The 12,606-nt window shown below is 45.8% G+C and overlaps 1 protein-coding gene across 3 annotated transcripts in view; it reads right to left on the bottom strand.

Moving 5' to 3' along the window:
* The window catches only part of RASGEF1A (RasGEF domain family member 1A), a 143,122-nt gene extending 131,745 nt beyond the window's left edge, over positions 1–11,377 (bottom strand). Inside the window, exons 1-3 of one of the 3 annotated variants that reach the window (XM_027589537.2) lie at positions 11,307–11,377; positions 1,571–1,623; positions 1,310–1,468 (exon numbers count right to left, since the gene is read on the bottom strand). The gene's annotated coding sequence lies outside the window, so the exon portion shown is untranslated. Of the gene's footprint in view, positions 1–1,309; positions 1,469–1,570; positions 1,624–5,106; positions 5,218–11,306 lie in introns of those variants that run through there. The other 2 variants (XM_027589530.2, XM_027589547.2) reach the window with 2 other exon arrangements.
* Positions 11,378–12,606: the final 1,229 nt, after the last annotated feature.

Below are 12,606 nucleotides of genomic sequence, written 5' to 3'. Positions count from 1 at the left end.
TCTACATCTCAAGGGTACAAACCATTGGCCTTGGATATGGACATAACCCCTTGACCCATCCTCAAGTCCACTTTTATCTTCAGTTGTAATGATTTCCTCGATTGGTTTTCTTTGTAGTTTTACTACATTTGTGTTATATCCTGAAAGGGCTAGCTTCATATGCCCTAGGACATTCTCTACCCATGGCCTTGTGCCTAGGTCTTCTTCTCAAATACTTAGGATTCAGCCCCAACCAAGAGGCCAGTCTCTTCAGACAAGCCTTTTAGATGTTGTTTTCCTTATAATCAGACACTAAGCTCAAAAAAACTAAGACTGTCAGCATGGTTTTACACCCAATTTTGGTGTTTTGGTGTTTCCTGGCCAGCCACTAGGCCCCCGAGGCTTGCTCCCTCAACCTTAACCACCCTGACATGGCAATCACATGCAAGAGACCCTCGACATAACAGGCCCAGTGCTATCCTTTATGTTCCATTAGCTCTACATTTTGTATTAGTGCAACATTAAGGAGTTGACCTGCTGACTTATTTAGCCAGCCCACAGGGTAGGAAAAGCTATAAAATCTAAAAGTGAAGTTCAGTCATTCAGAGGCTAATTTTGTATAGGCAAATGTACAAAGCATTAATAAAATATTATATTAATAAAAACATTTTAGAGTTTGTACGCTTTACAGGATGACTTGAAAAGCCTGGCTCTGTCAATGTGTTCATGTCCCCTGGGAACATCCTTGTGATGTTCTGTATCAAACCCCACAAAAGGTTACTTCTCTTCATTCTGATATTGCTGGCTACTGTTATAACTTAAAGACTCAGTCTTATCTTCAGCAGATGGTTTCTGCTTTCCTACCATACTTGCCAGAAGATCCATTATAAGCTAAAAGCCAGAAATTGCATGTCCAACAAAGGACTGTCTCAAAGCCAGAGTGGAAGGGACTGGTTGGATACTAAGCAAAGGATGCTACAAAAAAAGACTCATGGGTACAGGATTCTTAGCATCAGCTAACATTACCTGTAAGGCTGTCCCAGGGAGGGCACCTGGGTGGCTCAGTCGGTTAAGCGACTGCCTTCGGCTCAGGTCATGATCCTGGAGTCCCGGGATCGAGTCCCGCATCAGGCTCCCTGCTCAGCGGGGAATCTGCTTCTCCCTCTGACCCTCTTCCCTCTTGTGCTCTCTGTCTCTCATTCTATCTCTTTCAAATAAATAAAATTTAAAAAAAAAAAAAAGAGTGTCCCAGGGAACTGGGTAAGGACTCCTAGGACTCTTTGGAAGCGAAATAAGCAAATCACCACAGGACTGGGGCTGGGGCACTGACCTGTGTTTCAAGAATCCATAGAGACTTGTATGTCGTTGCATTGTGCATTGGTACTGCATTGCCCTCAGCGTCCAGGGGGAACAAAGTCACACATCCTCAGTCAATGAGCCTTCACGCTGACTTACAAACTCCATGAATAGACAGAGACAGGCCTGGGCTCTGGGGGAGAAGAAAATAAAGACTCAGTGATAGCCCAGCATGCTTCCTGCTCCCTCCCGCCCCCAGCCCCCAGGATGAGACAACAGATGACTGGGCTCATACCTGGGGAGAAGTCTGTAGCTCGCACTTCTCCAGGATCATCCTCTGCTTCAGCCCTGCTCCAAAGGAATCTTGGTATTAAGAAGTAATCTTACATGTTGCAGCAGTCCCTGATGTGGCCAGCCAGGACAATCCACCTGTTCCCAGCCCTCAGTCTGCTCCTTTCTCCAGAGCAAGGCAATGAGGCAGAGAAGGTGTTTTAGAGCCACTGACAGCCAGCTGGGATCCAAGCCATAGTGGCTGAGCGTATGAAACCTGAATGACACACTCCTGAGTTCATGTCCCAGCTCTGCCACAAGCTAGCCGTGGCCTACATTTCTGTTCTCCCTTTTCATAGAATAATGGTGAGGGCCTCACCATTTTGGCTTGTTATGAATCTTAAATGAATTAACGTGTACAAAGAACTTAGAACAGCACAGCATCATGATGTTATATCTCGTTTTCACTTGGAGACCTGAAGGAAGATTGTCCCTTTGAGCTTTGATGACTGCTGTCTGTTTCAGCCCCAGTCTGGAGATCAACTAAGATCATGGGTAAGTGCTTCATCAAGGGCACTCATTGATCACGTGGGAGCATGCCTGGGAAATCAGTACAGTATGTTTCTGTAGCTTCCCTAGAACAATGTTGTTCCCTTCCCACTGTAGCTCTAGGCTCCTGCCAGAGCCCCAGTACCTATCTGCACCCCCTCCCTGCTGGAAAATCCCTCCTGTTTCTGCTTTTGCCTCCACTTCTTCAGGGCAGAATTTCTGCTCCCCCAGGAACAGGGTAGGTGAGCAAACAGCCATGATTGAGCTTCTCTCCATGTTGCCAGACCTGAGGGTGAACTCTGGACAATGGGACAGAAGGTGGGCCATGGACACATGGGACTCAGTCCTCCCTCAGAGACCTACTTGCCTGGCACATTGCCAAGCATTCAACATAACAGATGCTTCTGTCAGAAGTACTCTAGTGTGCATCATTTGGAAATTATAAAGCAACAATGTCCCCTGATAACATTTACATTTCACCACCCTTTGAAATAACATTTTAGTGAATGCCCTTGTCAGTAATTATCTTGTGCATGCCCTTAATTGTTTCTTAGAATAAATTTTTAGTAATAGAATTATTGAGCTAGTATGAGAATTTTGACACAGAGGGCGCCTGGGTGGCTCAGTCATTAAGCATCTGCCTTTGGCTCAGGTCATGATCCCAGGGTCCTGGGATCGAGCCCCACATCGGACTCCCTGCTCCGTGGGAAGCTTGCTTCTCCCTTTCCCACTCCCCCTGCTTGTGTTCCCTCTCTGGCTGTGTCTCTGTCAAATAAATAAATAAAATCTTTAAAAAAAATTTTTTTTTGACACAGATAGCCAAATAAGACTTCCAAACAAGGAGGGCGCCAAGGTGACTCAATTGGTTAAGCATCTGACTCTTGATCTCAGCTCAGAGCTTGATCTCAGGGTCATGAGTTTAAGCCCCATGCCCAGCATGGAGTCCACTTAAAAAAAAAAAAAAAGACTTTCAAACAGGTTGTTACCAATTTACACTCTTATTGTTTCCTGAACCTTTGCCAAATGCATATTTCATAGTCTCTATCTCTGTATCTCTATAAATCACTGCCAGTTTCCTAGATGAAACATTGTATGTCTTTGTGAATTACAAAAGTTCCCATGAAAGTATATCAGTTGACTATTGCTAGAATCATGCTCTGTAACAGCCAGCCACAAAGTCTCTGTGGCATATAAGACTTTGTTTCATATTCATGAATCTGTGGGGTGGCTGGGTGTCAGCCAATATGCTCGGATTTGTCTGGCCTCAGGATGGGCTCAGGTCTGTTCCCTGGGTCTTTAATTCTCCTGGGGCCAATGGACAACCTGGGCACATTCTTCTGCTCACAATGGCAGAAACACATGAGAAAAAGCCTCTGCTCACATTACAGCCACAAGAGTTTCATTGGCCAGAGCAAGCCACCTGCCTAGCTCAATGTCCAGAGCCAGTAATTCAACCACAACTGTTAAACTGAAAACAATTCCACATGCTTATTAGCAGTATTTCTTTCTTTGGAGTAGTGCCTTCTTGGGAGTGCCTTAGACCAGTGGGCAGGTTTAGATATGATGGTCGAAGAAGGCAAAAGTACTGGAGGTAACAATGAGCTTGTTACATTAGGAGACTGCATAGGGGCAAGTGTGAGCCAAGCAAGGAAGCAGGGGAGGTAGGAGGGTACCAGCCATCCAGGTCACAGTGATGTGTTCTCATTTAAAATGTAGGGAGAGATGGGGTGCCTGGGTGGCTCAGTCATCAAGCATCTGCCTTCAGCTCACATCATGATCCCAGGGTCCTGGGATTGAGCCCCGCATCAGGCTCCCTGCTCAGCGGGAAGCCTGCTTCTCCCTCTCCCACTCCCCCTGCTTGTGTTCCCTCTCTCGCTGTCTCTCTGTCAAATAAATAAATAAAATATTTTTTTTTAAAAAGTAGGGAGAGTTGATTAGAATCCAGAGAAACAACAGGGGGATCCCTTCTTAGGCTCTTGCAGTAGTTTAGAGCAGTGGGGAGCAATGGGATTTAGACATGGACCAGATAAGAGATGGGATAGAAAACAGGCCTGGGTCTCCAGGTAAAGCTGGCTCCTTTCCTGGAAATAGGGAATGCTAATGGATGTTCATGTTTTTTGAAGCATAACCAGTAATTTTGTTTTGAACATGCTCAATCTGAGATAGTTATTAGACAGCCACATGTAGATGTATATAAGGTAGTTGGCTGTTTGGGCCTTGTGTCCAGAAAAACAGACTGGAGACAGAGGTTTGGAGAGTCAGCCCACAGGATTTGAACCCACAGCCTCAATAACTTCACTTAGCAGGATGAAGAGAAGAGGAAAGATCCAAGGGCTAATCCTGTGGTACTGCCACCATCCCTTGTGGAGAAGGTGAGGTTCAGGGGGCCCACTGAGAAAAGACCGAGGAATGTCACCTCAAGCAAAGTGGGAAAAGAGCTTCAAGGAAGAGGGAAGGTGAGATAAAGTGGAAAGCTTGGAGGTGTGACCGGGGCTTAGAAATGGGTATCACCTGTGGGGAGTCAGTTCAACTTCTCAGCCACTGAAAGTCCACCTCCCCAAGAAGCTCTTCCTTCCTGGTGGTCACGGAGGGCACCACAGCTCCACACGTCACTTCCCCGAGACAACACTCCCAGACCACACACACCCAGTCCCAGGTCTCCAGTCCTACAGGTCAGAATTGGGCCAGACTCTCCCCTCCAATCCAATGTCTGACAACAGGAAAAGGGCCTCAGGGGACTCAGCTCAGAGCGCTTTGCTCAAGACGCCCAAAGAATGTTATTACTTTGACGAAGAAGAAAGGAATGACTTTTGGGGAAGAAACAACTTTGGTGTCGGGGACAAAGAGTCAAGGACCTGCGAGGCCTGGGTACGAGAAGCAGAAGGAATCTGGAAAGGTGACACGGGTGAGGAGACAGGAAGGACAGCCCAAATCTTCAGTAACCAACAAGGAGGGCTATGGGGGGCTCTGAAAGACTTGTTTTCGTGCTCTCGCAGCCCCTCAGCCGCTCACCTGCTCCTTGGGTACGTGTGAGTGTCTCCCCAGGTGAGGCCGCTTCCTCTGGGGAAAGTCCTCCTCTCTCCTACTGGCCCAGGCTGTTTGTGGTCCCCATGGCAATACTCGGCCCTGGCAGGACTGCAGGAGGCGGTCCCAAGGGCGCTATTGTGATGCGCGCAGAGCGGAGCCCAGGATTGGCCAGCAGGTGTGGTGTGGGCGGGGCCTGCAGAAGGGCGGAGCCTAGGAGCCACCTGGGAGCTGGCGGGGAAGCTGCGGCTAAGGGAGCTGGTCAAACACTCAAGGAAAGCCCCATGGGAGGGACTGGCAAAGATAGAAGGAGGCAGGGGCACCTAGCTGGCTCAGTTGGCAGAGGACGTGACTCTTGATCTTGGGGTTGTGAGTTCGAGCCCCCACATTGCGTGTAGAAATTACTTAAAAATAAAATTAAAAAAAAAAAAAGGAGGCGTATGTCCCATACCACTGGGGTGAAGAGGCTAGAGAGTAGGGACAGAGACTTCAAAACACTGTCCCCAGGGAATGCCACTAATGCCTAAGTTGCATAAAAAATAGCCTCCCCCTGGCCGCTCCTGAGCCCCCATACTCCCCAAAGAAACTTCCTCTGTAAAACCCAAGAAACGGATCCCAAAAGACAACCTAGGACAACAGACAACAATGAAGGACGTGAAGACCATGGCCCCACAGTGGAACCGTAGCCTGTGATGCACCCCAGGATGCCTGGAATGAAGCCCAAAGGGGCTCAGGCAGGATGGCAAGGCTGCCCATGAGGTGTCCTCAGGGGCTCAGAGCTGGGCAGAGCCCTGTGCTCTTCTTGACACCTTTACAGAGGTGCTAGTGGCCCCCTGCCTGAACACCTGAAACTTGGATCGGTTGTCAGGAGGAATTCTGAGCATATAGTTTTGGGAGCCATTTTCCTCTGGGGAGTTCTATGGGGGACTGGGTTGTGATGGGGGGGACATCAAGTAACTTTCATTTGGCCATCAGGACAGTGCTGTAGGGTAGGTAGGGCTTACCAATGCATGGAGAAATTATTTTATTTCAGCATTTCAACAGCTAGTAGATATAATGACAGGATACATTTACTAAGCCCTCACTAAGCCTGTCACCGACTGATCTGAGCTCTCTACATAGAGTAACTCATTGCATTCTCAGCCTGGGAAGATAGATTCGGTGATTATCACATTAGTTGGGAAGCACAGAGAAGTTAAAGGAACTTCCACATCTCACAGCCAGTGCAGAGCAAAATAAGGAGTTAGATGCAGTCTCCAGGGCTCAAATTTTTCCACATGTGACTGCCATTCTGAGCATCCCTGTGAGCTCCAAGACTCTAGCTCTTTATGCTCACCCAATTTTCAGCCTGGCTTACAAATTTATTCTTGTCCCATTGCATCTCTTTGGGAGATGAAGGGCAAGGCTAAGAACCACGGGAAGGAAAAGGAAAATAAATTGTACCACCATGGCAAGGAATGTTTCAGATTCCATTTCCCTCTGATGCCAGGGCTCCTGTGGGCTGAAGCTGAGGGCAGCCCCCCAGCCTCAGGTGCCCTGGGGAGATGGGAATCTCCCAGGGGTCAGCATGTTCTACAATTATTCTTGACTAAACAGGCAAGTGCAGATAGGAAGCAGAGATTTATTCATAGACTGAGTCAGTTGGCACGAAAACAGGTGCCCTCTGTTATTTACAAAAATTCCCACAGCTCTGTACTAGAGGACTGAACTATTCAGTCTCCCTTGGCAGGCCACAAACTTCCAAAATCTCTCAACTAGTGAAATCAGAGTTATTGAAAGACTTTACAAGTTATGATAATTTACTGTTTCTCTGTTAATTCATGGTGTTGAAACCAAAGCCCACTCTTCCAGAGCAGCCCCCAATAACTAAGCAAGGCAGGAGGCTCGCTTGGCCATCTCCACTCAGCACTGCACTATTCAAAAGGCAAGTCCTTGCTCTCAACTCCCGCTGGGTTGACCAGGCCTTGCTCAGGGCTGTATCATGGACTGAGTTTCCCTCTGTCCAGGCCTGCGTCCTCCTGCTTTATCTTCCATAGGCGTTGCTCCCAACAAACTTCTTGCACTCCTCACTTTGACCCAGAGCATCTGAACTGACATACTCTGTCTTCAGTTGCCAACAATCAAATTTGGGGTCTTGTGAGAGGTTTTTCAACCATCAACATGGATCTAGTGCCTCCTCTCTGCTCACCCTGTGATGTGTGGAATGGATATTAAGGATGTGGGATGATGGCAGAAAGAACAGAAAGTTAGATCAGGCCAAATTTAATGAGGTAGGCCTATTAAGCAGAGAGTACAGATTACAGGTTATTGTAGCTCCAGGGGCTAGGAAGTATTCTAATGGGTTTTTTGGCTGACTGAAAGCTGAACCCAAAAGTGGCCGATACTAAATTAAGTTGAAATGCCAGAGCTTCCTTGGTATACTGTAGAGGAAAGTATCCAAATGCTTAGGAAGATTGTAATATTAGAGTGCATTTATGATGCAAAACCTGGTCACCCGCCCCAGAAGGGTCCAGAAGAGCCAATTTTCCCCATGACTGTAAGAAATAAATTTGTGAGGGGCCCCCAGCATCCCTGAAAGAACAATCTGGTCACTCTTCTCTTTACTATAGGTCAAAAACTACAGTCGGAATTGCTACTAAATTGGGATCCCCAAATGCAATGGGGACAATTGGATCATGAGGTGGCAGGGGCTGAGCAAAGGCCCTCAATCACCAACAGGCAAGGTAGTACAGACAACAGAGTCAATGCAGTAATCAGAACAGTCTGACTCACAGAGCCCTATGATGTTGGCTCATTGATCATGGTGTCCCAGGAAGAGAAAGAGATGAGCAGTCTACTAAACTCTTATTAGATCTGTATTAGTAGAAGAATTCTAGGTCAGGTGAACAAAAGTCTCACTTGAATCATAAAAACAGGGAGTTACAGCCTTCATTCAATTCCCAGGCTTAAGCCATTTCACAGACCCAGAACTTCTTAAATAAAGGGAAGGCCTTTATTTAAGGCCAGGTCCTCTTGAGGAAGGACGCCACTAAACTGCCAAAAATTTATCTTGTTAATCTTTCTCTTAGCCTTCCCCAAAGGGACCAATAGCTATTTGCCAGGGTCACTGCTGTGCGTTGGAGAAAAAGAAGAAATTATACCTTTCAGAGATTATTGGACACTGACTCTGAACTGATTCCTGGAAACCCACCATTCAGAGCAGGGGCTTATGGAGCACAGGTGATCCATGGAGTTTTAGCTCCAGTTCATCTCTCAGTGGGCACAGTGGGTCCCTGATGCCACCCTGTGGTTACTTGTCCAGTTCCAGAATTGGAACAGACATGCTCAGCAACTGGCAGAATTCTCATATTGGTTCCCTGACCTGTGGAGTGAGGGCTATTATGGCGGGAAAGGCCAAGTGGAAGCCACTAGAACTGCCTCTGCCTAGGAAAACAATATTTCTTGGAAGGTTTGCAGAGGTTATTGCCACCATCAGGGACTTGAAGGATGCAGGGGTAGTGACTTCCACTGCATCCCCACTCAACTCACCTATTTAGTGAGGGGACAGAATGATCTTGGAGAATAACAATAAACTTGGTTGTTTATTTTTTCCCGGGAGGAGAGATGGCCAGAGGCATGAGTCTCTGCCGATTCATGGGTTGTAGCCAGTGTTTCGTTAGATGATCAGGGATTTGGAAGGAACACAATTGGAAAATTGGTGATGGTGAATTTTGGGGAAGAGGTATGTGGATAGACCTCTCGGAGGCTAAGAAACATGATTTGTGTCCTGTGTGAATGCTCACCAAAGGGTGACCTCAGCAGAGGAGGATTGTAATAATCAAGTGGCTAGGATGATCCACTCCATGGTTACTACTCAGCCACCCCACTCATCACACGATGCGCTTATCATCAGAACAAAGTGGCCCTGACCACAGGGATGGAGGTTATGCATGGGCTCAGCAACAGGGACCATTCACCAAGGCCAACCTGGCTGCAGCCACTGCCTCACTTGCCAGCAGCAGAGACTGCACCATTCCCAAGTTGATTCTGTTGGACAGCTTCCATCATGGAAATGACAGCAAGCACTTTGGTCTTATGGAAATAAAAGCTTACTCTGGATATGGACTCCCTTTTCCTGCCCACAATGTTTCTGCCAAAACTACCATCTGTGGACTTACAGAATGCCTTATCTACCATCTTGTGTTCTACACAGCACCACTTCTGGTGAAAGAACTCACTTCACAGCAAGTGGAGTGAAGAAATGGGCCTGTGCTCATGGAATCCACTGATCTTACCATGTTTCCCATCATCCTAGGGCAGTGGCTTGACATAATGGTGAAAGGGCCTTTCAAAGACTCAGTTTTGGTGCCAGGTGGGTAGAAATACCTTGAGGGACTGTCACAGTGTCCCGCAGGATGCAGAAATCACCATCCAATATGATGCTATTTTCCCCATAGCCAGGATTCATAGGTCCAGGAATCAAGAAGTGGAAATGGAAGTGGCTCCACTCACTATTCTCCCTCATGATCTACTAGCAAAAATTTTTCTTCCCATCCCCACCGCCTTATGCTCCACTGATCTAAGGGAGGAATGCTTGCCCCTGGAGGCACAATAATGATTCCACTAAACTAGAAGTTGAGACTGCCACCTGACCACTTCGGGCTCTTCATGCCTCTGAACCAACAAGCAAATGAAGTCATTGTGTTATGTAGGTGATTGATCCTGATTACCAAGGGCAAACTGGGCTGCTCCTACACAATGGAGGTAAGGAAATATGTCTGGAATACAGAAGATCCCTTAGGGAGTCTCTTATACTACCATGCCCTGTGATTAAAATCAATAGAAAACTCTAACAGCCAAGTCAGGCACAACTGCTAATGGCCCAGACCATTCAGGAACGAAGATTTGGGTCACCCTACTAAGTAAACAATCACAACCAGCTGAGGTGTTTTCTAAAGGCAGAGAATGCAGAATGGGTAATGAAGAAGGTCATTATAAATACCAGCTCTGATGACATGAACTCTGGCTGATACAGATATACTACTGTGTTTTTAAAAATAATTTACATAAATAGTACCCTACGATATTTGAGGATTACTGCTTAATGAGGCCTCTTTGTATGACACCATATCTCATCCCTGTGGCTGGGCAGAGATTGACTTTAGGAAGGTGGATGGCAAATATTCAGAAGAGTGGCAGTTCCTACCCCAGGACATGTTGGTTTCCATGACTGTTGTCTCATGAGGCAGGAAATCTCACAGCCACAGGCAAGGTAAAATGTGTGGGATGCTGTACAGTTCTGGACAGTCTGGAAATCATCAACTCTTATTTTATAGAAGGAAAACAGGCTGGGGGAGCACAGAGACTTGCCATGGAATAGCCTTGACTAGATACTAAGGCTCTTGACCCTGAAGGAAGCCCTACCTTGGCAGACTACCTGCCCTATAACTTCTGCCTGGTGGTCTCCTCCTTCCCTCCCAACTCATCAGTCCTTGGCTGGGTCTCAGAGGAGGAATCTGGCTGTTCCATTGTGGCAGATGAAGGATGGCCATGAATTCTCTGGAACTTCTCCCATAGAAAGATAAGGTCTTCGTCCTCTGCCCTTAAATTTGGGCAAGCTCTTTAGCCACTTTGACCAACAGAATACAGAGGAAATAGTACTGGGCCAGATTTGGGCTCAGGATTTTATGTCTCTTGGAACACTCAGCTTTGGGGTTCTCAGCTGCCATGTAAGAATTCTATGCTTCTGAAGAGATCATGTTGAGAAATCCTGAAACTGCATAAAGAACCTGCTGAGGGTGCCTGGATGGCTCAGTCGATTAAACGTCTGCCTTCAGCTCAGGTCATGATCCCGGGGTCCTGGGATCAAGTCCCGCATCAGGCTCCCTGCTTCATGAGAAGCCTGCTTCTCCTTTTGCCTCTGCCTCTCTCTGTCTCTCATGAATAAACAAATAAAATATTTTTTAAAAAATAAAATAAAAAAATAAACCATGGGTAATGAGTTGTTTCAGAGCAGGACCACCAGCCTGCCAACACCGTTCAGTAAGCACTGAATTTATTATTTGTACCTAGTCTTAATGAGGTCTGGGGGATGTTAAAAGTTAAGGCTGGTCAAATAGCTGTAATGTGCATTTGTGACCAGTTCAATATAAATATAAGACCCCACCCTGAGCACACTTGGGCTTCCAATACTGAGGGGCTTCACATACACAGTACACAAGTGGTTTGAGACTGGAAAGCAAAGTGTATCCTGGTAACTGAGTGGTAGAAGTTCAAAGAAGCCTCCACCTGAGATCTTCAGACCCCTGCAGTGCATATCCTCCTTCTGCTGGCACTGCAATACCTGTAATAAAATATGAGTATAAACTATGGGTCCTGTAGGTCATTTCAACAATCAAACACTGAAGATAATTATGTGTAATTAGCACAAACTTTTGGAAGAAAGCAAAAGAGAAAATCTCAGTGACCTTTGGTTTGGCAAAGACTGCTTAAATAAAACACAAACAGCATCATTCATAACAAAACAAAAACCAGTAGAGTTCATCAAAATTAAAACTTTTGTTCTTCAAAAGATACAAGACACTGCTATGAAAATGGAAAGGGAAGCTATAAACTTGGAGAAAATGTTTGCAAAATATATATCTGACAAAGGACTTGAATCTGAAGTATATAAATAACTCATATAAGTCAATGAGGACAAAAAAAAATTTAAAAAAAAATCAGTGAATGAGCAAAAGACATGAACATACATTTCATCAAAGAAGATATACGTTGGCAAATAAGCTCATGAAAGGATGTTAAACATCATCATCCATTATCCAAATGCAATTAAAACCACAATCAGATATCACTACATACCTATCAGAACGATGAAAATAAAAAATAGTGACAACACCAAATGCTGACAAGGATACAGAGAAACTAGATCATGCATACATTGCTGGTGGGAATGTAAAATGGTACAGCCATTCTGGGAAACAATTTGGTAGTTTCCTATAAAACTAAATATACACTCACATACAACACAGCAATCACATTCTTGGACATCTGTCACAGAGAAATGAAAGCTTATGTTCACACCAAAATCTGATCACAAATGTTCATAGCAGCATTATTCCCAATTGCTAAAAACTGGAAAAAAAAAAAAAAGTCCTTCAGTGGGTGAGTGGTTAAACAAACTGTGGTATATCCACACCAGGAAATAACAATAAAATGGAACAGCGTCCTAACACATTCAACAGCTTGGGCACATCTCAAGTGAATTGTGTTGAGTGAGAAAAGTAACACTGATCCAAACTCAAAAGGCAACATACTGTAAGATTCCATTTACAAAACACTTTTGAAATGACAAAATGGTAGAGATGGAAATCAGATTAGTGGCTGCTGGGGGTGAGGAGGAGAGGAGAGGGAGAGAGGAGGGTGGAGGTCAATAAAGGACAGCCTGAGGGAGTCTTGAGGTGCCATAGTTGTTCTGTGTCTTGAGTGTAGGGCTAGTTACATGAATCTCCA

This window comes from Zalophus californianus, chromosome 15, assembly GCF_009762305.2.
Source record: "Zalophus californianus isolate mZalCal1 chromosome 15, mZalCal1.pri.v2, whole genome shotgun sequence".
Classification (NCBI taxonomy): Eukaryota; Metazoa; Chordata; class Mammalia; order Carnivora; family Otariidae; genus Zalophus; species Zalophus californianus.
This window is presented reverse-complemented; position numbering and strand designations above follow the sequence as displayed.